Source organism: Somniosus microcephalus, chromosome 11, assembly GCF_052327205.1.
Source record: "Somniosus microcephalus isolate GS21.2 chromosome 11, FLI_Smic_1.0, whole genome shotgun sequence".
NCBI classification, from domain to species: Eukaryota; Metazoa; Chordata; class Chondrichthyes; order Squaliformes; family Somniosidae; genus Somniosus; species Somniosus microcephalus.
Window position 1 is genome coordinate 201,658,162 of NC_140997.1, and position 23,541 is coordinate 201,681,702.

Genomic DNA, 23,541 nt, shown 5'->3' on the forward strand with positions numbered 1-23,541 from the left:
CGCAAGTTGCAACAAAAAAAGTTTAACATTTTTTTAAATTAACATGGAGCTATGAGGAGCAGGCGGCCTAAAATGTTATTCTTCAGGTGTCGGCAGCTCACTGTAATATTCAGATGAGGCCCAAGAACCATCTCACGATCCTCGGGCCTCCATATTTTGGTGCTGAGATTGTTCCCTGTGCCCATTTGGTGCTTGAAAACTGGCCGAAATGAATTTCCAGGCCACTGTATTTCTTCCTAATATAGATGAGAAGCTTGTTATTTATGGTGCCTTCATTACATCATGTGACGCATGCTGATCACTGCATACTTACGTCTTGAAATTAAGCAAAGTGAATTTTAACCAATTTATTTGTCTGCTATTTTAACAGAAACATTAATCACTTTATTATAAACACTTTCATTAAAATAATGGAGAAATGAATTTCCTACAAATACATAAAGCATTTAAATACTAATATTTGCACTTATAATTATACTTACCAGTGCTCTGTGTCCGTATGCTGCCTAGCAGGAACAGCACTCCATTTATGTCAGGATCTCTAAATCTTAGCTCTTGATAACCTGAGCCCCTCTGTATCGAGGTGAGTGGGCTGTATCCTTACAGGGAGAAAGCGTGTACTCTGTATCAGACAAACAGAAACTCTTGTCTACGATAGCAAAATACTGCGGATGCTGGAAATCCGAAATAACAACAGAAAACGCTGGAAAAACTCAGGAGGCCAGGGCAGCATCCGTGGAGAGAGAAACAGAGTCAACGTGTCAGGTCGATGACCTTTCGTCAGAACTGGAGAAAAGCAGGAAATGGAAAGCAGGTTTAGGGGCTGGGAAAAGGGGGAGGGGATGAAAGAACAAAAGGGAAGGTCAGTGGTCGGATAGAAAGCAGGAGAGATTAAGAGACATTGAGAGACATTAAGGCGAGAGGAGGTGGTAATAGGACAGGTTAAGGAACAAAGGATGGCTCTAGATGGGGTGTGAATTGCGCTGTCAGAATGAAGGACAGCTGCCATGTGGGAGGGAAGAAGAAACTCTGGGCTGGATTTTCATTCAGAAGTCGGGACTACAACTTTCGGGTTGTAGTCCCGCCTCCATCGAGATGCGGCCAATCAACGCGATTTTAACTTGATTGACCTTGTTGAGCCCGCCCAGCGGGCTCAGCAGGCCAATTAACGACCACCCGGCAACAGGTGACATCACAGACTGAAATTTCATCTGTCAAGACATGTTGACAGATGAAATATCAGTGTTTCACAGCTGTTTGAAGCTGTCAAACACTGACAGTCTTACTTCTAACCTGAGTCCTTCTACACAGACTCAGTTAGAACTCTCACCGGCACTGAAAGCTGAAGGCTGTCACTTTTGACAGATCGCAGCCATTCTGCTTTCTGTGCCGGCTGAATGATGGACTCCCGAAGCCTAGAGGAAGGAAGGCTGTAAAGGTAAGTACAGGTAATTTAAACTTCTTTACACACTTTAGACACACTAAACACACTTACCTTTGCACTCATGCACCCATCACTCACCTGAACACCGGCATCTCGACCCCTCCAAGTCCTTCAACCCGACGGCCCGACTCCTCTAACCTGGCGTGGTTTGGAGCTGTCGGGAATCCCACACGACAACCTTCAAAATAGGGATTAGACTAAAAACTGCCTGTTAACTACCTGTTAACAGGCAGTTAATTGGCATTAATCCCTTCCCGCCTCGGGTCGGCGGGTCCCAGTGCGGGGCGGGTACCCGCCTCCTTTGAAACTTACATGGAGGCGGGTTTTGGGCGGGATGGTGTCGGGACCCCCGAATTCAGGATTTTAGCCCCCCGCACGCCTAAAAGCCCGCCTCACGGCACACTGAAAATCAACCCCTCTGTCTATGTGAAATTCTCAATAGCTTGATTTGGAGGCTCTGATACACTGAGACTGATTTCCACTATGTCAGATGCCTGACTGACAAAAAAACCTACTACTACCATGTTTGATGTTTCTTTTATTTTATTGGAGGGCATGGTTTCCATAAGTAACATAAGCTATAAAAGGGCTGTACAAAGCCATGTGCATTGATTACAATGAGTGTACTGTAAATATAATTGGAGAGGGGTCCCTCCGGTACAGCACATTCCTCTTCTTCCTCCTTTTGTCAAGTTTGGATGTGAGACAATTGTAAATCAAATAAAAACATTTATTTAAATGAAGTTATTCACAATGCTGAGCAATATCCGAATAAACATATTCTCATGCCCAGGTCTTCACTTTGGCAAATGCAGTTGAAAACATCATAGACAGTATCATCCTTGCTTGTCATTTGCTGATATCAAGTACAGCACACAACAGTAGCATTATAGTCAGACCAGTTTACACAAGACTTAACCTTCTGTTTGCGCACATTCTAAACCTGGCACCAATGTAACCTAACCTCTACTTCAGTACACGTGGCATAAGGCATTGCAAATATTGCTAGCTGATCTTATTATGCAACACATAGCTTAAGCATCCTCTTTGCATATGTTTACACATGGCTATGTCTGTCACAACATTTAACTGCAAGTAGGTAAACCACATCCTTACCATTGTCTCAACACAATATTCAACTTAAGCATCCTATTTGCAGATATTCATGCATGCATAGTTTAGGATTATAGTCATTCACATTCTTAGGCCTAAGGCCTAGACCAAACACCACAAAGTACTGGGGAAAGAGTGTATTCAAACAGTTGATTAGAGAGAGATATAGACAATTTTTGAAACACACACATAAGCTTCCTGATTTTTCCCAGGAGTACCTCAAGACCATGGACATTACTGCTCCACTTCATTTCCCAATAACTATTTGCCAGAGAAACTAGTTCAGATAAGTTGCATTCCACAACCCCCCCTCCCCCCAAGCTTTCAAAAGTCCTTTCTTTGGGACTGGCCAAGACAGTTGGTGATGAGAGTAACCAGGATTCATCAACTTCCCGTGACCCACACTTAACTCAAAAGCTTTTCTTCTTCGCCTTCAGTTCCGGTCTATTTTACTATTGCCTACAATTAGCAGTGTGTCTGGAAAAGCATTTACCTGACAAACACCGATGGTTACAACTTTTAGGTTTTTAACATTAACATTTTCTCTTCCAACAGTTTCACGGTAGTTCCTATAAGTGACCTGGATCTATTTATTTCGTAATTTATTTTGGATAATCTGCCCTGGTAGAAATATGTAAAAGGGACCCTATTTGCAGTAAATGGTGTACTGGTTTATCAGTACACAGTACAATGTCACGCTCTTCAATCTGGTGGAATAGCAAACACAGACCAAAGTGTTTTTTTCACTTGCTAGAACAATTAAAACATTTATTTATAATTGCATGGAAACTGAAGTCTAAAAGAATTTAGCAATATAAGCAAGGATAAATTTAGATTCAGAGTTAATTACCTTTTTCAATAACTTCTCCTAGAGTACTGAGAAAACCTTTTAAAAACAGTAGTCTCTGAATGGGAGAATTCTGTCCAATTTCCTTTAATGAGTGTGCTTTTTCAAACTCACTGTGGGGGGAGGGGGGGGGATTTTAACTCCCAAGAAATGGTGGGCTCGGGGCAGATGGAGAGTTAAAATTAATGCTTTTTCGGTTGCAACCGCAACCCAGCTCCAACACGCCCACGTCCGGATGTAAGGGATGGATGTTTGGATGCCTGTGAGTAACCTACTCGCCGAAGTCGGGGCTTTAATTACTGCAGGCGGGCAGGTAGTTATTGGTGTAAAGTCCACGCCTCAATAATACACGGACTTCGGGAGAACAGTTTAACAGGTACTTTACTGAACAGGAGGCAGCGTCAGACTGAAATACAGAAGCCTGCTAGGGCCTTTTATACAGGGGTGGTCACTGCCGGTACTGCAGTCTAAGACCAGTTATCCCCTTAAAGGTGCATACACAACAATTCCTCCCCTTTTAGGTAAACAGTACATAACATTCATTTAACAACTAAATAATAACTAATTACAATTACAATTTTCTCGGTACTATATACATCAACTGACATAGTCATTTATAACTTCAGTCTTTGAGGAGGCTTCCTGATCCTGACTGGATAGCGCCTTTCTCGAGTATCCTGTTCTTGCAGTGGAGTCATAGAAACATAGAAACATAGAAGATAGGAGCAGGAGTAGGCCATTCGGCCCTTCGAGCCTGCTCCGCCATTCAATGAGATCATGGCTGATCATCCAAACCCTAGCACCCGGTCCCTACACCGACAGCCATCCCACCCAAGCCCTATCCCCGTAACCCCACGTATTTAATCCCCCCTAACACTAAGGGTCAATTTTTATCATGGCCAATCAACCTAACCCACACATCTTTGGACTGTGGGAGGAAACCAGAGCACCCGGAGGAAACCCACGCAAACACGGGGAGAATGTGCAAACTCCACACAGACTCTGGCACATTGTCATTGGTTGGTTCGTCAGCTTCCAATACCCCTGCTTCTGAGGTAGACGCAATCTGTACTTCGGGCTCATTACCAGGTGCACATGCTTGTGGTATAGGTTTGGCTTGTTCCTGTGACTCTAGAATCTGGTCAGCATGGCGTCTCACGATGCTCTCCCCAACGTCCACTGTGTACATTAGTGGTCCCTGCTGTGTGCATATCGTTCCTGGCTGCCATTTTTCTGTTCGGTAGTCGCGGGCCAAGACTGGTTGCCCTATCTTGAAGCTCCTGGTTGGCTTCTCATTTATGTGCTGGAACTGCTTATCCTCAACATCTCGTCTTATGTTTGGTTTGAGCAAATCCAAGCGACATCTTAGTCTCCGGTTGAAAAACAGTACGGCTGGAGTTTGGTTGGTTACTGCATGTGTCGCATTCCGGTAAGCAAACAAGAAATTATCCACCTTGTGTTGTAGTGGTATGTCGTCATTATACATTGCCTTTATGGCCTTTTTAAAGGTCTGAACAAATCTCTCAGCCAATCCATTTGTGGCTGGATATGGGGCAGATGTGTAATGTTTCACCCCATTATTCTTCAGGAACCTCCGGAAATCCTCAGACACAAACTGTGGGCCATTGTCGGAGCAAATCTGTTCTGGCAACCCATTCCTGGCGAAGATGGTCCTTCGGACTGCAATAGTTTTCTCCGTGGTGGTGGAGGACATTTTAATGACCTCTGGCCATTTCGAATGGGCGTCCACAGCGATTAGAAACATTGAGTCCATAAATGGACCAGCGAAATCAATGTGTAACCGTTGCCATGGAGATGAGGGCCACTCCCATGGATGTAGCGGGGCCTGTGGTGGAGCGTTTTGGATCTTCTGGCATCCTGTGCATCTCTTGGTCATATCCTCGATTTCTTTATCGATTCCCAGCCACCACACAAACGCCCTGGCTAGGCTCTTCATTTTTACCCCTCCCAGATGACCCTCATGAAGCTCATTGAGCACTCTATCTCTCAACTTGGGTGGAATTACCACTCGGGATCCACACATCAAGGTTCCCCGGCACACTGACAGCTGTTCTCTCCTTGGCGAGAATGCTGGCAACAGTGAGTCGCCATATGCTGGCCATCCCTTCACCGTCAAATCATAGACCCGAGAGAGTGTCGGGTCATTTCGGGTTTCCTTCTCAATACTTGCGTTTGTAACAGGCAAACATTCGACTATGGTCGCATGGAATATCTCCACAGGGTCCACTGCAGGTGCTTCTTCCGCCGTAGGCAACGGTAGGCGCGAGAGCCCATCAGCGTTTCCATGTTGTTTCGTACCTTTGTACTCTATGTCATACTGATGTGCCCCTAAAAAAAGTGACCATCTTTGCAGCCGTTGCGCCGTCATCACCGGAACGCCCTTCTTTGGGTTGTAGTGGGCCAATACTTCTTTTGAAGTGATTAGGCATTTACATTCCTGAAAGACACGCTTACGCTCATCACTCCATTTCCATGTTACACCAGTTTGAAGCAGGGCGTTCAGTGGGTGCAGAATTGTAGATAAATTCGGCAAGAACTTATGGTAATGGTTCACCAACCCGAGGAACGACCTCAGTTGCAACACATTTTCCGGTGCTGGAGCCTTGACTACAGCCTCAATCTTGTCCGGCGACTTATGCAACCCCTCTTCATCAATCATGTGGCCACAATACGAGATTTGTCTCCTGGAAGATCTCGCATTTGGGACGGTTGGCTCGTAGCCCATATTCCTGCAATCTCGTGAGCACCTGTTCCAGGTTGGCAAGGTGTTCATTGTCATTTTTGCCCGTAACCAGGATGTCGTCCAAATAACACTGGGTCCCCGGGATCCCTTGCAGGGCTTGTTCCATTGCCCTCTGCCAAATAGCCGGGGCCGATGCTACCCCGAATACCAGTCGATTTTACTGGTAAAGGCCTTTGTGAGTGTTTATCGTGAGGTATTTCCTAGATGCTTCTTCCACCTCCATTTGTAGATACGCTTGAGCCAGATCAATCTTTGTACAACGTTTCCCTCCAGATAGTGAGGTGAAAATATCTTCTATCCGCGGAAGCGGATACTGTACTGTGTGCAGGCCTGGGTTCACAGTCACCTTGAAGTCCCCACAGATGCGAACCTTCCTTGGCTCCCCAGGCGTGCTGCTCAATGCTTTCTTCATTACAGGAACGATGGGTGTGGCCCACTCGCTCCAGTCCACCTTAGACAGCACCCCCGAATGCTCCAGACTCTCCAGTTCAGCTTCCACGGCTGGGCGGATCGCATATGGCACCAGTCTGGCCTTGAAAAATTTTGGGGTTGCGTTATCCTCAATCTTTATGGTTGCCTTTACTCCTTTTAGAGTCCCAAGTCCTTGTTGGAACACCTCTTCCGCGTCAGATAGAATTTGTGACAGACTTCCAGGTGCGACGTCATCATCCTTTTTGTCAGTCACAGTTAGTGCCAGAATGGAATGCCAATCCAATTGTATTTTTCAGATCCATTCACGTCCCAATAATGGTGGTCCTCCATCTCGTAGTATATACATGTATAGTTTCTGTGTTTCCTTTCCGTTATATTCAACTGGCACCCTTATTTTTCCTCTGGGGTAGACCTTTTGCCCCGTGTATGTCTTCAATACAATGGACGTGTCCTTTAAGGGTATGTGTGAGAATAGCCGCTCATAGTCTCGTCGATTCATGACAGTTAGGGCTGATCCTGTGTCCAATTCCATCTTTACTGGGGACCCTGCTATCATGAGGGTGACCCAAATGGTTCGGTGATCTTCCTTTGCGATCACGTTGTGTAACTTTAAACAACTTAGTCTCCTGCTCCCGGAGTCCTTATCACTCTCCTGATCTTCTGAACTACTGTCTGTCAGTTTCTTTACTTTCCTGTACTGTTCCTTAGTAGTTCTTGTCGTGTTGGTTTTCTTTCCCGACCTGCAGACTCTTGCTATATGTCCCATTTTTCTGCATTGCCTGCATATTTTGTCTTTAAACCAGCAGTCCTTCTGCTCATGGGTTGTTCTGCCGCAGTGATAGCACTTTTCTGCTCCATACGCCATTTCATTAGCGCTGTATTCTTGTAGTTTCTGTTGTATTTCCACAGCTCCCCGTGCTGCTGCTTCGTAGGATACTGCCATGCTAAAAGCCTGTTCTAGCGTCAGGTCCTTTTTTGAAAGTAGTCGTTTTTGGGTTCCTTCACTCTGGAGCCCGCAGACAAACTTATCCCGTAAGGTGTCTGCCAGTCCTGCTCCGAACTGGCAGTGCTTCGATAACTTGCGTAGTTCCGTAAGATAGTCAGCATTGCTCTCATCTTTGTGCTGGTTTCTTTTATGGAACTTGAATCTTTCTGCTATCAGCAGTGGTGTAGGGCTTAGGTGCTCCTGTAAGATATGAACAATCTTCGCAAAACTTTTCTCCATTGGTTTAGCTGGGGTAATTAAATTCCGCAATAGGCCGTACGTTCTCGCACCCATCAGATTTAATAATACCGACGCCCTCTTTCCATCGGCCACCTCATTTGCCTTGCAGTACACTTCAATTCTTTCCACATACGTGGTCCAGTCTTCTACTTCGCTGTCGAAAGCAGTGATACTGCCACTTTTTGGCATCTTGGGTGATTTAAAATGGCGTCTCCCGCGCTTTTGTTTCTTCCCCAATGGAATAAAATGGCGCCTCCCGCGCTTTTGCTTCTTCCCCAACGGGATAAAATGGCACCTCCCGCGCTTTTGCTTCTTCCCCTTGCTGCCACGCTGCTCCTAGCATTCTACGGGGTAATGGCGGCAACCCACAGCTTTGGCGCATCTCGCTTTCCTTCCCCCCCGTTTAGTTTCTCTCCGCTGCCCTGTTCTTGAGCACCGACCGCGCCCTGTGCGCTCCACCCTCTCTCTCTCTTGTTTTCTTTTCCCGGCGACGCTGCGCGGCCTGTTTTGTAGAGCTGCTCGATCGAGCTTGAGCCCGCCGCAGTCCGGAAGGGTCAGCGCGCTGCCTGCTACCAGCACAATTTGCTGGAACACTTTAACTGGGGAGCCAAGCACAGCTCTCCACAGTCTCTCCCGCAATTCTCCGAACACCGATGAATTCTTTGGGCGGTTGCCCTCGGTCAACGCCCGTTGCTCAGACTACGACCTTCCAGGACCCTCCTCTCAGGCGAGATCCCCATGAGATGATGCCACACTGCAGGTGAGTTCGAACTTACTCGTCGCCACTGTAAAGTCCGCGCCTCAATAATACACGGACTTCGGGAGAACAGTTTAACAGGTACTTTACTGAACAGGAGGCAGCGTCAGACTGAAATACAGAAGCCTGCTAGGGCCTTTTATGCAGGGGTGGTCACTGCCGGTACTGCAGTCTAAAACCAGTTATTCCCTTAAAGGTGCATACACAACAATTGGTGCAATCAATGTCCTTAGGAGACATTAATGAGGTGTTTTTAAATTGAATTTAACTTGGGTTTAAATTTAACGTCTCCAGTACAGGTTTCCCGGGGCTCGGAAAATTGACCAGTGAAACAGAGGCGAGATTGAGCTGCGGTTCAGGTATTTAAACTCGTCATTGCCCTATCTGAATAAAACTTCACTAATTACAGCTGGTATCTTATTTCCCTCTGGCAAATGTTTGGCGGCGAGTTCTTGTGTGGATACAGCTTTTTCTTAACTTTGGAGGATTTCAAACTGACAAGATCAGGATGGGAGGCGTTTCACAGCACATCAGAAGAGGAAGACAATCACCATCCACGGCAGCGATGATGTGCTGTGGTTGGATCAGGAGGGAGGTGCACAGGAGGTAGTGTAAGCCTCACTGTCCTATTCTCAGGCTTGTAGTTCGTTGTGACCTGCGAATTACAAGGGAAATCATTAATGATTCATGTAATGTATGTAATGTATATATACCTTAAGGGAGAGAACTACTTTTTACAGCTCCTGTATACTGTAGTACCGGCAGTGACCACACCTGTATATAAACCCTGAGTAGTGATCTGTACAGTTAGTTCTAGAGTAACCCTCATTCAGTAAACACCTGTTGAATCGTTCCCTGCAGTCTGTTGTCTCATTATTGAAGGACACAACATTAAGATACATGGATATAACATTGGCGACGACGCAGATTCGAACCTACCTGCAACTCTGCATCAGCTCCCAGGGATTCGCTCCTGGAGAACAGTCGAAGGAGGTCGAGTCCAGAAGCACGGGCCTCGACCACGGGCAACTGCCCAGTCATCCTGCGAAGATTTGAGCATCGCAGGGGAGGCTGTCGAGAGCCAAGCTTGGCTTTCCAGTCACGGGGGTCCAGCGAAACGGGCTGGCAACAGGTACTGCGCAGACCCTTCCCGGACAGTGGCGGGCTAGAGCCCGACCGAGCGGCACAGGAAAAGGCCGAGCAGCGTCGACGGGGGAGAGAGAGAGGGCAGAGCGCACAGGCGCAGCCAGTGTTCAGGACCGAGCGGCGTCAACGGGGGAGAGAGACGAGAGAGAGCAGAGCGCAGCCGGTGGTCAAGGGCCAAGCAGCGTCAACGGGGGAAGAGAGGCGTGCAGGAAAACGCGAGGCGCTGCCATTGCCATGAGAACCGCAGAGAGCGGCATTGGCAGCACCGCAGGTGCAGCGCACGAAACCCACAGGGCATCGCCATTTGCCACGAGGACCGCCGAGAGCGGCGTTGGCAGCAGCGCGGGAGACACCATTTTAAGCCGCAGCGGGGAAGAAAGCAAAGCGCGGGAGACGCCATTTTAAGCCGCAGCGGGGAAGAAAGGAAAGCGCGGGAGACGCCATTTTAAGCCAGTCTAACCACACCCAAAAATGCCGAAGAGTGGCAGTATCACAGCGTTCGACAATGAAGTCAAAGATTGGACGACATATGTCGAACGCATAGAAGTATACTGCAAGGCGAATGAAGTGCCAGATGACAAGAAAGCGCTGGTATTGTTGAATTCAATGGGTGCAAAAACGTATGGCTTACTACGAAACCTAGTAACCCCAGAGAAGCCAGTAGAAAAGCATTTTGAAAACATAGTGTCAATCCGACAGGACCACTTAAACCCCACACCGCTGCGGATAGCAGAAAGATTTAAGTTTCACAAAAGGAACCAGCATAAAGATGAAAGTAATACTGAGTATTTAACGGAACTGCGCAAGCTATCGAAACACTGCCAGTTTGGAACGGGACTAGCAGATACTTTAAGGGACAAGTTTGTGTGTGGGCTTCAAAGTGAAGGAACCCAGAAACGGCTTCTATCAGAAAAGGATCTTACGCTGGACAAGGCTTTCAGCATGGCAGTATCACACGAAGCAGCAGCATGGGGCGCTGCAGAGATACAACGGAGACTGCAAGAATATGGCTCAAATGAAATGTCATACGGAACAGTGAAGTGCTATCGCTGCGGCAGAACAACACACGACCATAATGATTGCTGGTTCAAGGACAAAGTGTGCAGACAGTGTGGAAAAGTAGGACACATAGCAAGAGTCTGCAGGTCGGGAAAGAAAACCAGCAGCAAGAAATCTCCACAGGAGAAGTACAAGAAGGTACATAAGGTGACGGAGAGTAGTTCAGACGAACAGAAGAGTGATACAGACTCCGGAAGCAAGGAGCTGGGTTGTTTGAAACTACATAATGTGATCAAAATGGAGGATCACCAAACTATCTGGGTCACGCTCAAGATAGCAGGAGTCCAAGTGAAAATGGAATTGGACACAGGATCAGCCCTAACAGTCATAAACCGAAGGGACTACAAGCGGCTATTCTCACATATACCCTTGAGAGATACAAAGATTGTCTTGAAGACATACACGGGGCAAAAAGTCTACCCCAAAGGAAAAATAAGGGTGAACGTTATATATAGCGGCAAGGAAACACCAAAAATTGACCTATATGTACTGCCAGATGGAGGACCACCACTACTAGGACATGAATGGATCCGGAAGATACAGCTAGATTGGCATTCCATACAAACACTGACTGTAGATGCCTGAAATAAAGAATAGATTGGCCTTCCAAAGCTAGGCTTTATTAACTTTAAAATCAGCAGCATATCTTTCCACATCCAGTCCCAACTAAAGCTAGAAAAGGACTGAATTTAAGGTAGCCACAACACGTCATGTGATCATCAACTACCAATGAGATTACAACACATATCCCAAGGCAGTTAACAAACAACGAATCACAATACTTTTACTAATCAAGGAATAATCACCACATTCACCCCTCCTTTTAAAATATACTCCAACCTAATAACTTTTACAATTTACAATTAATTATTTACAACTAAACTATGCACGAGAATAAAACTATTTACATAACACAATACTAAATGAACAACAACAAATAATAACATTACGCATAAGTATTAAGTATCTCTCAACTAAAACAATATACTATAATATTTCAACAATTTTTAAAACATTACTATCAATTTAAAAGTCCATTTTCAATCGGTCGACCGGATATCTTGTTCGTGTCGACCTTCTTAACCTTGGTGAAGTTCCTTGCCCTCCCACGCCAGAAGGCACAGAAGTATCTTCAACAGGGAGGCTATCCATATCCCGATTCTCAATGGTTTCCGGATTAGAAATCCCATCAGAAGATGAACTAGGCCGGTCATAAACATCTATCAAAGGCTGACTAATAGAAGTATGATTATCTGCAATCGGATTGGAAATATTCGTAGTATCTGTAACAGCATCCACATTATCCGAATCATGACCATTATTAATATCCTCAGAAGAGGGCGGGCCCCCACAAGGAGCCAAGTCTTTAATTGAAACAGTACTTTCTTTCCCATCTTGGAATCGAATATGAGCATATTGGGAATTTGCCTCCAACAGCTCCACCTCCTCCACCAAGGGGTCATATTTTGACAATCTAACATGGCGTCGAAGCAACACAGGTCCCTGCATAGTAAGCCATGAAGGTACTGAATATCCCGTAGTAGATCTCCGCGGATAGTTAAAGAGCCTTTCATGGGGGGTCACATTAGTAGCCGTTGAAAGCAATGATCTAATGGAATGCAGGGCATCAGGCAGCACCATTTCCCACTGTGTATTCTTAAGGTTCCGGGATGTCAACGCCAACATAACTGCCTTCCAGATCACCCCATTGTATCATTCACACTGTCCATTACCCTGGGGATTATACGGGGTAGTTCTACTAGTAGAAATTCCCCGACTCTGAAGGTATTCCTTCAACTGGGAAGATATAAAAGAACTTCCCTGATCCGAATGGATATACGCAGGCATCCCAAAGATGACAAAAAGTTGAGTCAAACATTTAATAACTGTAGCAGCTGATACATCTGCACAAGGAAAAGCAAAAGGGAACCTTGAAAACTCATCCACAACAGTAAATATATATCGGTTTTGAGTAGTTGAAGGAAGAGGTCCCTTAAAATCGACACTCAAACGTTCAAAAGGAGAAGTAGCCTTTATAAGATGAGCTCGTTGAGGCTTAAAGAAATTCGGTTTACACCGAGCACAGATAGAACATGATGAAGTCATCCGCTTGACGTCTTCAACTGAAAAAGGCAAGTTCTTACTGCGTACAAAGTGTATCATCCTCGTAACCCCAGGATGACATAAGGCATTGTGAAGATTAATAAGCGTATCTCCGTGAATCACAGAACAATAAGCCCTCGACAGTGCATCAGCAGCAACATTATCCTTCCCCGGACGATAAACTATGTCAAAATGGTAACATGCCAACTCAATCCTCCATCTCATTATTTTATCATTTTTAATCTTTCCAAAATGTTTAACATCAAACATAAAGGACACAGATTTTTGATCAGTTACCAACGTGAAATGTCGCCCCGATAAATAATGTCTCCATTTACGCAATGTTTCTACTATTGCGTATGCCTCTTTTTCTATTGAGGAATGTCTTTTTTCACTATTACTCAAAGTACGTGAGAAAAAGGCCACAGGTCTTCCATTTTGGTTCAAAGTAGCCCCAATTGCAAAATCCGAAGCATCCGTCTCAATCACAAAGGGAACCTGCTCATCAATGGAATGCACAACTGCTCCTAAAATATCCTTTTTAAAATTCTCAAAACATGTCCTGGCCTCCCATGATAGAGGATATGTCGTAACCCGAATAAGAGGCCGGATCTTCTGTGAAAAATTTGCAATCCAATTAGAATAATAAGAAAACAGTCCAACAACTCGTTGCAAAGCCTTAGAATTAGTAGGACAAGGTAAATCGATCAATGGTCGCAGACGTTCTGGATCTGGTTTAATCTTATTTCCCGAAATAATATACCCCAATAGATTTACCTCAGTAGTCGAAAAGATACATTTCTCTTTGTTAAAAGTTAAACCAACTTTTTCCGCAGCTTGAAGGAATCTTTTTAAATTGGAATCATGCTCCACCCTTGATTTGCCACACACTGTGATGTCATCTAAGTATGAAAAGGTGTCAGAGAGGGAGTTATCACTTATAAAAGCATCCATTGCCCATTGAAAACAAGCAACACCATTAGTAACACCAAATGGTATTCAGCAAAACTGATACAGCTTTCCACCAGCCTCAAAGGCCGTATATGGTTGATCCTTCTTAACAATAGGAATCTGATGATAAGCACTCTTTAAATCAATAGTGCTAAAAACTTTATACTGAGATACTTTATTGATAAGCTCATCAATCTTAGGCAAAGGGTACGCGTCTAATTGAGTATACCTATTAATAGTTTGGGAATAGTCTATCACCATTCGTTTCTTGTGTCTCTCATTAGTCGTGACAACTACTTGTGCTCGCCAAGGCGAACAACTAGGTTCAATGATTCCTTCCAATAAGAGACGTTGAACTTCAGAATTAATAAATTCTCTATCCTGACTACTATATCTTCTTGACTTGGTAGCAATTGGCTTACAATCCGACATCAAATTGGAAAAAAGTGATAATGGAGGAATAGATAAAGAGGTTAATCCACAAATAGATAAAGGTGGCTTAGTCCCTCCAAATGAAAGACTAAGAGACTCGTGTAACTGAAGCACATCATGTCCAATCAAAATATCCGCACAGAGATTAGGCAAAACAGATAGGCGTATATCAGTATACGTATTACCTAGAAGAACCATTTTCACAAAGCAACTACCAGCTATTTGTGAAGTAAGGGTCGTCTGAGCCATACACACCTGATACGTAACAGGCGAAATTTTCAAATGCTTCTCCTTCGCAAACTGAAGACTTATAAAACTCTCAGTACTGCCCGTATCTATAAGGGCCTTCACTTCCAACCCATTAACTTGAGCCGTAACTATAGCTTTGTTTAGGCCATGAGCAAATGCAGCAGAAATTGATGCAATAAACGCCCTATCTAAAGGCTGAATAGTCACAGAAGAGGTAGTGGAGGAAGACCCTCCCACACCAGGAGAAGGGAAGGTAATTGAACCTGATGATTTGCACACACGTGCATAATGACCTCTCTTGCCGCATTTACTACACACAGCCTCCTGAGCAGGACACTTCAGACGAGGGTGCCGGATATTCCCACAAAAATAGCACTTCTGAATCCTAGAGGCAACGGCCGCCGAAGTAGAAACTGTTTCAAAATCTAGTAAACCACTCCCATTAAGTCCACATAATTCCTTTTCATCCGAAACTGCCGAAACCATAGTCGCAGGCCGATTAAAAAGAGCATAAGAATCCGAACTTCTCTGAGCCACATCCAATGTAGAAGCTTGCTCAAAAGCACTTTTAAGATCCAGAGTCTTATTTTCTAACAACCGCTGATGAATTGATCGAGACAGTAATCCATTAATAAAAGCATCCCGTACTGATTCGTCCTTATATTCTTCAGCCGTCACAGCCTTATAATTACAGTCAACACTAAGGCACCGAAGTGCTTGTAAATAAGTATCCAAAGATTCTCCCACCTGCTGCCTACGGGCAGATAGAAGATGACGTGCAAATACCTCATTCTTTGGTTTAACAAAAATCTTTTCCAATGTAGAAATAGCCTCTTCATAAGTTTTACAGTGCAAAATATATTTATATACATCCTGGTCAATGTAGTTGATCAGCATATTCAGCTTATTTAGAGCCTCTTGATCCAACACGCCCAAAAAGCTTTTAAATGTACAATACCAATGTTTCCATTTATCATCCACTCCAGCAGAATTGGGGTCAGCCTTGAATCGTTCTGGTTGAAGATATCGCTCCATTCTAACATAAAGTTAATAAATTGAAATAAAGAATAGATTGGCCTTCCAAAGCTAGGCTTTATTAACTTTAAAATCAGCAGCATATCTTTCCACATCCAGTCCCAACTAAAGCTAGAAAAGGACTGAATTTAAGGTAGCCACAACACATCATGTGATCATCAACTACCAATGAGATTACAACACATATCCCAAGGCAGTTAACAAACAACGAATCACAATACTTTTACTAATCAAGGAATAATCACCACAATGCCAAAAAGGATGACGATGTCACACCTGGACGACTGTCAAAAATGCTAACTGACGCACAAGAAGTGTTCCAGCAGGGACTCGGAACACTAAAAGGCATAACAGCGATGATCAAAATAGAGGAAAATGCAAGCCCAAAGTTTTTTAAGGCCAGACCGGTACCTTATGCGATCCGCCCAGCCGTCGAAGCAGAGCTGGAAGGTTTGGAACGTTCAGGAGTACTGTCCAAAGTGGACTGGAGCGAGTGGGCTACACCCATCATTCCTGTAATGAAGAGGTCGTTGAGTAATACGCCTGGGGAACCAAAGAAGGTTCGCATCTGTGGGGACTTTAAGGTGACAGTGAACCCAGTCCTTCACATGGTACAATATCCACTTCCGCGGATTGAAGATATGTTCGCCTCGCTATCTGGAGGGAAATGCTTCACTAAGATTGATCTGGCCCAGGCGTACCTGCAAATGGAGGTAGAAGAAGCCTCGAAACAGTACCTCACGATCAACACTCATAAAGGTCTCTACCAATACAACCGGCTGGTGTTCGGGGTAGCATCAGCTCCGGCTATTTGGCAAAGGGCAATGGATCAAGTCCTGCAAGGGATTCCAGGGACCCAGTGTTATTTGGGCGACATCCTGGTCACGGGCGAAAATGACAGTGGTCACCTCGCCAACCTGGAGCAGGTGCTCACTAGATTGAAGGAATATATAGGCTCCGAGCTAATCGCCACAAATGCGAGTTTTTCCAGAAGCAGATCTCGTATTGTGGCCATGTTATTGATAAAGAGGGGTTACATAAGTCTCCTGAAAAGATTGAGGCAGTAGTCAAGGCTCCAGCACCGGAAAATGTGTCACAACTGAGGTCGTTCCTCGGGCTGGTGAACTACTACCATAAGTTCGTGCCGAATTTGTCTACCGTACTACACCCACTGAACACCCTACTGCAAACGGGGGTACCATGGAAGTGGAGTGATGAATGTAAACGAGCTTTCCAGAAGAGCAAAGCATTGATCACATCGAAAGAGGTGTTGGCTCATTTCAACCCAGCACTACCAATTCGGTTGGCGTGTGATGCATCACCCTATGGCATTGGAGCGGTGCTGTCGCACAAATTCCCAGACGGCTCAGAGAGGCCAGTAGCCTTTGCGTCTCGGTCACTAACCTCAGCCGAGCGTAACTACGCCCAGATTGACAGGGAGGCCCTCAGCCTAGTGTGGGGAGTGAAAAAGTTCAATCACTATCTGCACGGGCAGAAGTTCACCTTGCTGACTGACCACCAACCACTTGTCTCCATCTTTAATCCAAAGAAGGGCGTTCCGGTGATGACTGCACAACGGCTACAAAGATGGTCCCTTTTTCTAGGGGCGCACCAATATGAAATCGAATATAAGGGCACGAAACAGCATGGAAACGCTGATGGGCTATCACGCCTGCCACTGCCTACTGTGGAGGAAGCACCAGCAGTGGATCCTGTCGAAATATTTCATTCGACTATAATTGAATGCTTGCCAGTAACTAACGCTGGTATAGAGAAGGAGACCCGAAATGACCCGACATTGTCTCGGGTATATGATTTGACGATGAAGGGATGGCCAGCACATGGTGACTCACTGTTGCCAGCATTCTCATCCAGAAGAGAACAGCTGTCAGTATGCCAGGGGACCTTGATGTGTGGATCCCGAGTGGTAATTCCACCCAAGTTAAGGGAGAGAGTGCTCAATGAGCTTCACAAAGGTCATCTGGGAGGGGTGAAAATGAAAAGCCTTGCTAGGGCTTATGTGTGGTGGCCGGGGATCGATCAGCAAATTGAGGACCTGACAAAGAGCTGCTCAGGATGCCAGAAGGTCCAAAATGCACCACCACATGCCCCTCTACACGAATGGGAGTGGCCCTTATCTCCATGGCAACGGGTGCATATTGATTTTGCTGGTCCATTCATGGACTCAATGTTCTTAATAGCCGTGGATGCGCACTCGAATTGGCCTGAGGTGATCAAAATGTCCTCCACCACCACGGAGAAAACTATTGCAGTCCTACGGACCATTTTTGCCAGGAACGGCTTGCCAGAGCAGATTTGCTCTGATAACGGACCACAGTTTGTGTCCGAACAGTTTCGAAGATTTCTGAAAAGGAATGGGGTAAGGCATTACACATCCGCCCCGTATCATCCAGCCACAAATGGATTGGCTGAGAGGTTCGTACAAACCTTTAAAAAAGCAGTAAAGGCCATGTGCGATGACGACATTCCACTGCAGCATAAGGTGGACAATTTCCTGTTAGCCTACAGAAATGCGACACCTGCAGTCACCAACCAGGCCCCGGCCATGATGTTCTTTAACCGAAGGTTGAGATCTCGTCTGGATTTGCTCAGACCAAATGTACGAAGAGATGTTGAGAGTAAGCAATTCCAGCACATCAATGAGAAGCCGACAAGGAGCTTCAATGTAGGGCAACCAGTCTTGGCCCATAGAAACATACATAGAAACATAGAAACATAGAAGATAGGAGCAGGAGTAGGCCATTCGGCCCCTCGAGCCTGCTCCGCCATTCAACGAGATCATGGCTGATCATCGAAACCCTAGCACCCGGTCCCTACGCCGACAGCCATCCCACCCAAGCACTATCCCTGTAACCCCGTAACCCCACGTATTTAATCCCCCCTAACACGAAGGGTCAATTTTTATCATGGCCAATCAACCTAACCCGCACATCTTTGGACTGTGGGAGGAAACCGGAGCACCCGCGACTACCAAACAGAGAAATGGCAACTAGGAACGATATGCACACGGCAGGGGCCACTAATGTACACAGTGGACGTTGGGGAGAGCATCGTGAGATGCCATGCTGACCAGATCCTAGAGTCACAGGAATGAGTCAACCCTATGTCTCGGCCATACCTACCTGGTGAGGAACCCAATGTACAGATCGCATCTACCTCAGAAACAGTAGCATCGGAAGCTGATGAACCAACCGACGACAGGGGGCCAGAATCGCCTCCGCACCAAGAGCAAGACACTCGGGAAAGGCGCTATCCAGAAAGGATCAGGAAGCCTCCCCAAAGACTGAATTTATAAATAGACTATTTTCAGCTAATGTTGCATGTTAAAAGTGTTAATTGTAATTAGTTTGATATTTAATTGTTAAATGAGTGTTATGGTACTGTTAATCTAAACGGGGAGGAATTGTAATGTATGTACCTTTAAGGGGGGAACTACTTTCTAGAGCTCATGTATACTGTAGTACCGGCAGTGACTACACCTGTATATAACGTTGAGTAGTAATCTGTTGTTTCAGTTGCAGTTTGAACCACGTTGAGTAAATGATGCGCTATCAATTACTCATAAAAGACTGAGAGTTAAGAGAGTAACTAAAGGCTTTTATTAACAAAAGAATGAAGGTCTGCCTCGAGTGGTCGACCGGTCCAGAATACAAAGGGCTGGGGAGCAGTCACCTTTATACTTGGACTTGTGGGAGGAGTCAGCCGAGGCATGTCCAGGCATGTACACAGTGGAATACAAACAGTGGTTTACCACACTCACCCCTTGTTTAAAATTGAGTCCGGCGGTGTGAAGTGTATTAGAAGTTAGTGTATTGGAGTCTCTCCGGAGGTCTTGTCTGCCGCTGTGATCGGCGTGGCGACGGCAGGGGTAGTGGAGCTTCCGGCGTCGAGTCCTGCGTAGGCTGTGGCACAGGCGTGTCGTCCTCGTAGATGTCGAGCAGGTCGCGGGGCCCAGGCCTGCCGTCTGCTGGGGCTGGATATCGGGTCGTGGGGGGGGGTGGTAGTGAGTAGTGGGTTACTGCGGCCCCCGAGGGTGCAAGGTCTCTTATGGAGACTGTGTCCTCCCGCCCGTCCGGGTATGCAATGTAAGCATACTGGGGGTTGGCGTGGAGGAGGTCGACCCTCTCGACCAGGGGGTCCGTTTTATGGGTCCTCACATGTCTTCTCAGTAGGACCGGCCCTGGGGACATCAGCCATGGCGGTAGCGATGTCCCCGATGTGGACTTCCTTGGGAAGACAAACATTTTCTCATGAGGGGTGGCGTTAGTGGCAGTGCAGAGCAGTGACCGAATAGAGTGGAGCGCATCGGGGAGCACATCCTGCCAGCGGGAGGTTGGAAGGCCCCTAGACTTTAAGGCTAGCAGGGCGGCCTTCCAAACTGTCGCATTTTCTCTTTCCACCTGTCCGTTCCCCCGGGGGTTGTAACTGGTGGTCCTGCTTGTGGCAATACCCCTAGTTAGCAGGTAGTGACGGAGTTCGTCGCTCATAAACGATGAGCCCCGGTCGCTATGGATATAGCTGGGGAAACCGAACAGGGTGAAGAGGTCGTTCAGACATTTAATGACCGTGGCACTGGTCATGTCCGGGCAGGGGATAGCGAACGGGAAACGGGAGTACTCATCAATAATATTGAGGAAGTACACATTGCGGTCGGAGGAGGGGAGAGGCCCTTTAAAATCAACGCTCAGGCGCTCGAAGGGGCGAGTGGCTTTTATCAGGTGGGCCCTGTCTGGTCTATAAAAGTGCGGTTTGCACTCAGCGCAGACTTGGCAGTTCCTGGTCATGGTCCTGACCTCCTCAATAGAGTAAGGCAGGTTGCGGGCCTTGATGAAGTGGAAGAACCTGGTGACCCCCGGGTGGCAGAGGTCATTGTGGAGGGCCCGCAGTCTATCGATCTGCGCGCTGGCGCAGGTGCCACGCGATAGCGCATCCGGGGGTTAATTTAGCTTCCCGGGCCGGTACAAGATCTCGTAATTGTAGGTGGAAAGTTCGATTCTCCACCTCAAGATCTTGTCATTTTTGATTTTGCCCCTCTGCTTGTTGTTAAACATGAAAGCAACTGAACGCTGGTCAGTGAGCAGGGTAAATCGTTTTCCGGCCAGGTAGTGCCTCCAATGACGCACAGCCTCCACAATCGCCTGGGCCTCCTTCTCAACAGCGGAGTGTCTGGTCTCCGGGCCTTGGAGGGTTCGTGAAAAGAAGGCCACAGGTCTCCCCGCCTGATTGAGGGTAGCGGCCAGGGCAAAGTCGGACGCGTCGCTTTCCACCTGGAAGGGGATGGATTCGTCCACTGCGTGCATGGTGGCTTTGGCAATGTCCTCCTTGATACGGTGGAAGGCTAAGCGGGCCTCTGCCGTCAAGGGAAAAGAGGTGGACTTGATCAGCGGATGGGCCTTGTCCGCATAGTAGGGGACCCACTGGGCATAATAGGAGAAAAACCCTAGGCACCTCTTCAGAGCCTTGAGGGAGTGGGGCAGTGGGAGTTCCATAAGGGGACGCATCCGGTCGGGGTCGGGGCCGATGACTCCGTGTTCCACAACACAGCCAAGGATGGCGAGGCGGTTTGTGCGGAATATGCACTTCTCCTTGTTATATGTCAGGTTCAGGAGTTGGGCGGTGCGGAGGAATTTTTCGAGGTTTGCGTCATGGTCCTGCAAGTCACGGCCGCAGATGGTCACATTGTCCAGATATGGGAAAGTGGCCTGCAACGCATTTTGATCTACCATCCGGTCCATCTCCCTTTGGAAGACGGAGACCCCGTTGGTGACGCCAAAGGGAACCCTAAGGAAGTGATAGAGGCGGCCGTTTGCCTCAAAGGCAGTATACTGGCGGTCCTCAGGGCGGATAGGGAGCTGGTGGTACGCTGATTTCAGGTCAGTGGTCGAGAAGACGCGGTACTGCGCGATCTGGTTGACCATATCAGCTATGCGGGGGAGTGGGTAGGCGTCCAGCAGGGTGTAGCGATTTATTGTCTGGCTGTAGTCGATGACCAGGCGCTGCTTCTCGCCGGTCTTAACGACCACAACCTGGGCTCGCCAGGGGCTGGTGCTGCCCTCAATAATCCCTTCCTTCAGGAGCCGCTCCACTTCGGTTTTAATGAAAACCCTGTCCCCGGCACTGTATCGCCTGCTCTTTGTGGCGATGGGCTTACAGTCGGGGGTGAGGTTAGCAAACAGTGGGGGGGGGTGACTCTGAGTGTGGAGAGGTTGCACCTGGTGCGCGGCGGGCAATTTGGAAGCTGCTGGCTGCGGACTGTGAGTGGGGATAGGGGTCCACCGTACGCCATCGTAACACTTTTAAGGTGGCACTGAAAATCTAACCCCAGCAGGACGGCAGCGCAGAGGTCGGGCAGGGCCAGAAGTTTAAAATGATCATACACAGTCCCGTCTACTACGAGTGTCACCACGCAGTAGCCGCCGATGTCCGCCGACTGGGACTCGGAGGCCATAGAAATCCGCTGGTGCGCAGGCAGGACTGGGAGAGAGCAACGCCGCACCGTGTCGGGGTGGATGAAGCTCTCCGTGCTCCCAGAGTCAAAAAGGCAGATTGTATCGTGACCATTTACCTTAATGTCCATTGTGGAACTGGCCAGCTGGTGCGGTCTCGCTTGGTCCAGTGTAACGGGTGCCAGCGTAGGGGTCGGTGTGTCGCTGTGGGTATCAGATGAGGCGGTGTTGGGGGCCTGCTGCGTTCCGGCTGTCGTCCAAGATGGCGGCGTCCATGATCCCCATGTGGCTGGAGGCGTCCAAAATGGCTGCTGTACCGGTGGTTCGCACATGGCCGGGGAGGCCCAAGATGGTGGCCCGCATGGCCCACACGCGGCGCTGCTGGGGTTCGGGGTGGCTTTGGCCCTGCAGACGCTAGCGTAGTGTCCCTTCTTCCCGCAGCCCGAGCAGATCGCATTTTTCGCCGGGCAGCGCGCTCTGGGGTGTTTTGCCTGGCCACAGAAGTAGCATTTCTGGCCTTGGGGCACTGCTGTCTGGCCTTGGGACACTGCTGCGGTAGTTGGGCCGTTGCTGGGGTGTGGCTGGGGTGGCACGGCGCTATGAGGCGGTCCTACCGTGTCCCAGGCTGTCATTCCCCGCGGCGTCCACGGTGCAGAGGAGTAGGCATCCATGCCCCGGTAGGCTGCATCCAATGATAGTGCGAGTTCGGAGGCCTTGTTGAGGTCGAGGTCACTCTGCTCCAACAGTCGCTGTCGGGTGTAATTGGATCTGTGGCCCGCTACAAAAGCGTCCCGGATAAGTTCCTCTGTGTACACGGCGGCCTTTACATCCTTACAACCACAGGCCCGGCCAAGCACAGACAGTGCCTGAAGGTATTCCACGGTCGATTCCCCAGGTTGTTGTTTACGACTCCCCAGAAGGTGCCTGGCGTACACTTCGTTCACTGGGCGCGTGTACTGGTCCTTGAGGAGCTTGATAGCGTCCGCGTACGAGGTCGCATCTTGGATGACCGAGTACACTCGGTGGTTCACTTTGGAGGTCAGGACATCCAGTTTGTCCTCGTCCGATTTGATTGCTGCGGAGGCGGTCAGGAATTTTTCGAAACACTTAAGCCAGTGAGTAAACTTGGTGGATGAGTCCGCCTCCCGATGATCTAAGTCCAGGCATGCTGGTGTGAGGATCTTCTCCATTATAAAAATTTTGTTAATAAAATTGATGCGCTATCAATTACTCATAAAAGACTGAGAGTTAAGAGAGTAACTAAAGGCTTTTATTAACAAAAGAATGAAGGTCTGCCTCGAGTGGTCGACCGGTCCAGAATACAAAGGGCTGGGGAGCAGTCACCTTTATACTAGGACTTGTGGGAGGAGTCAGCCGAGGCATGTCCAGGCATGTACACAGTGGAATACAAACAGTGGTTTACCACAGTAAACACCTGTTGTACCGTTCTCTGCAGTCCTTTTCTTATTATTACACGGACGTAACATGAAGTACACATGAAAATATATATAGATCAA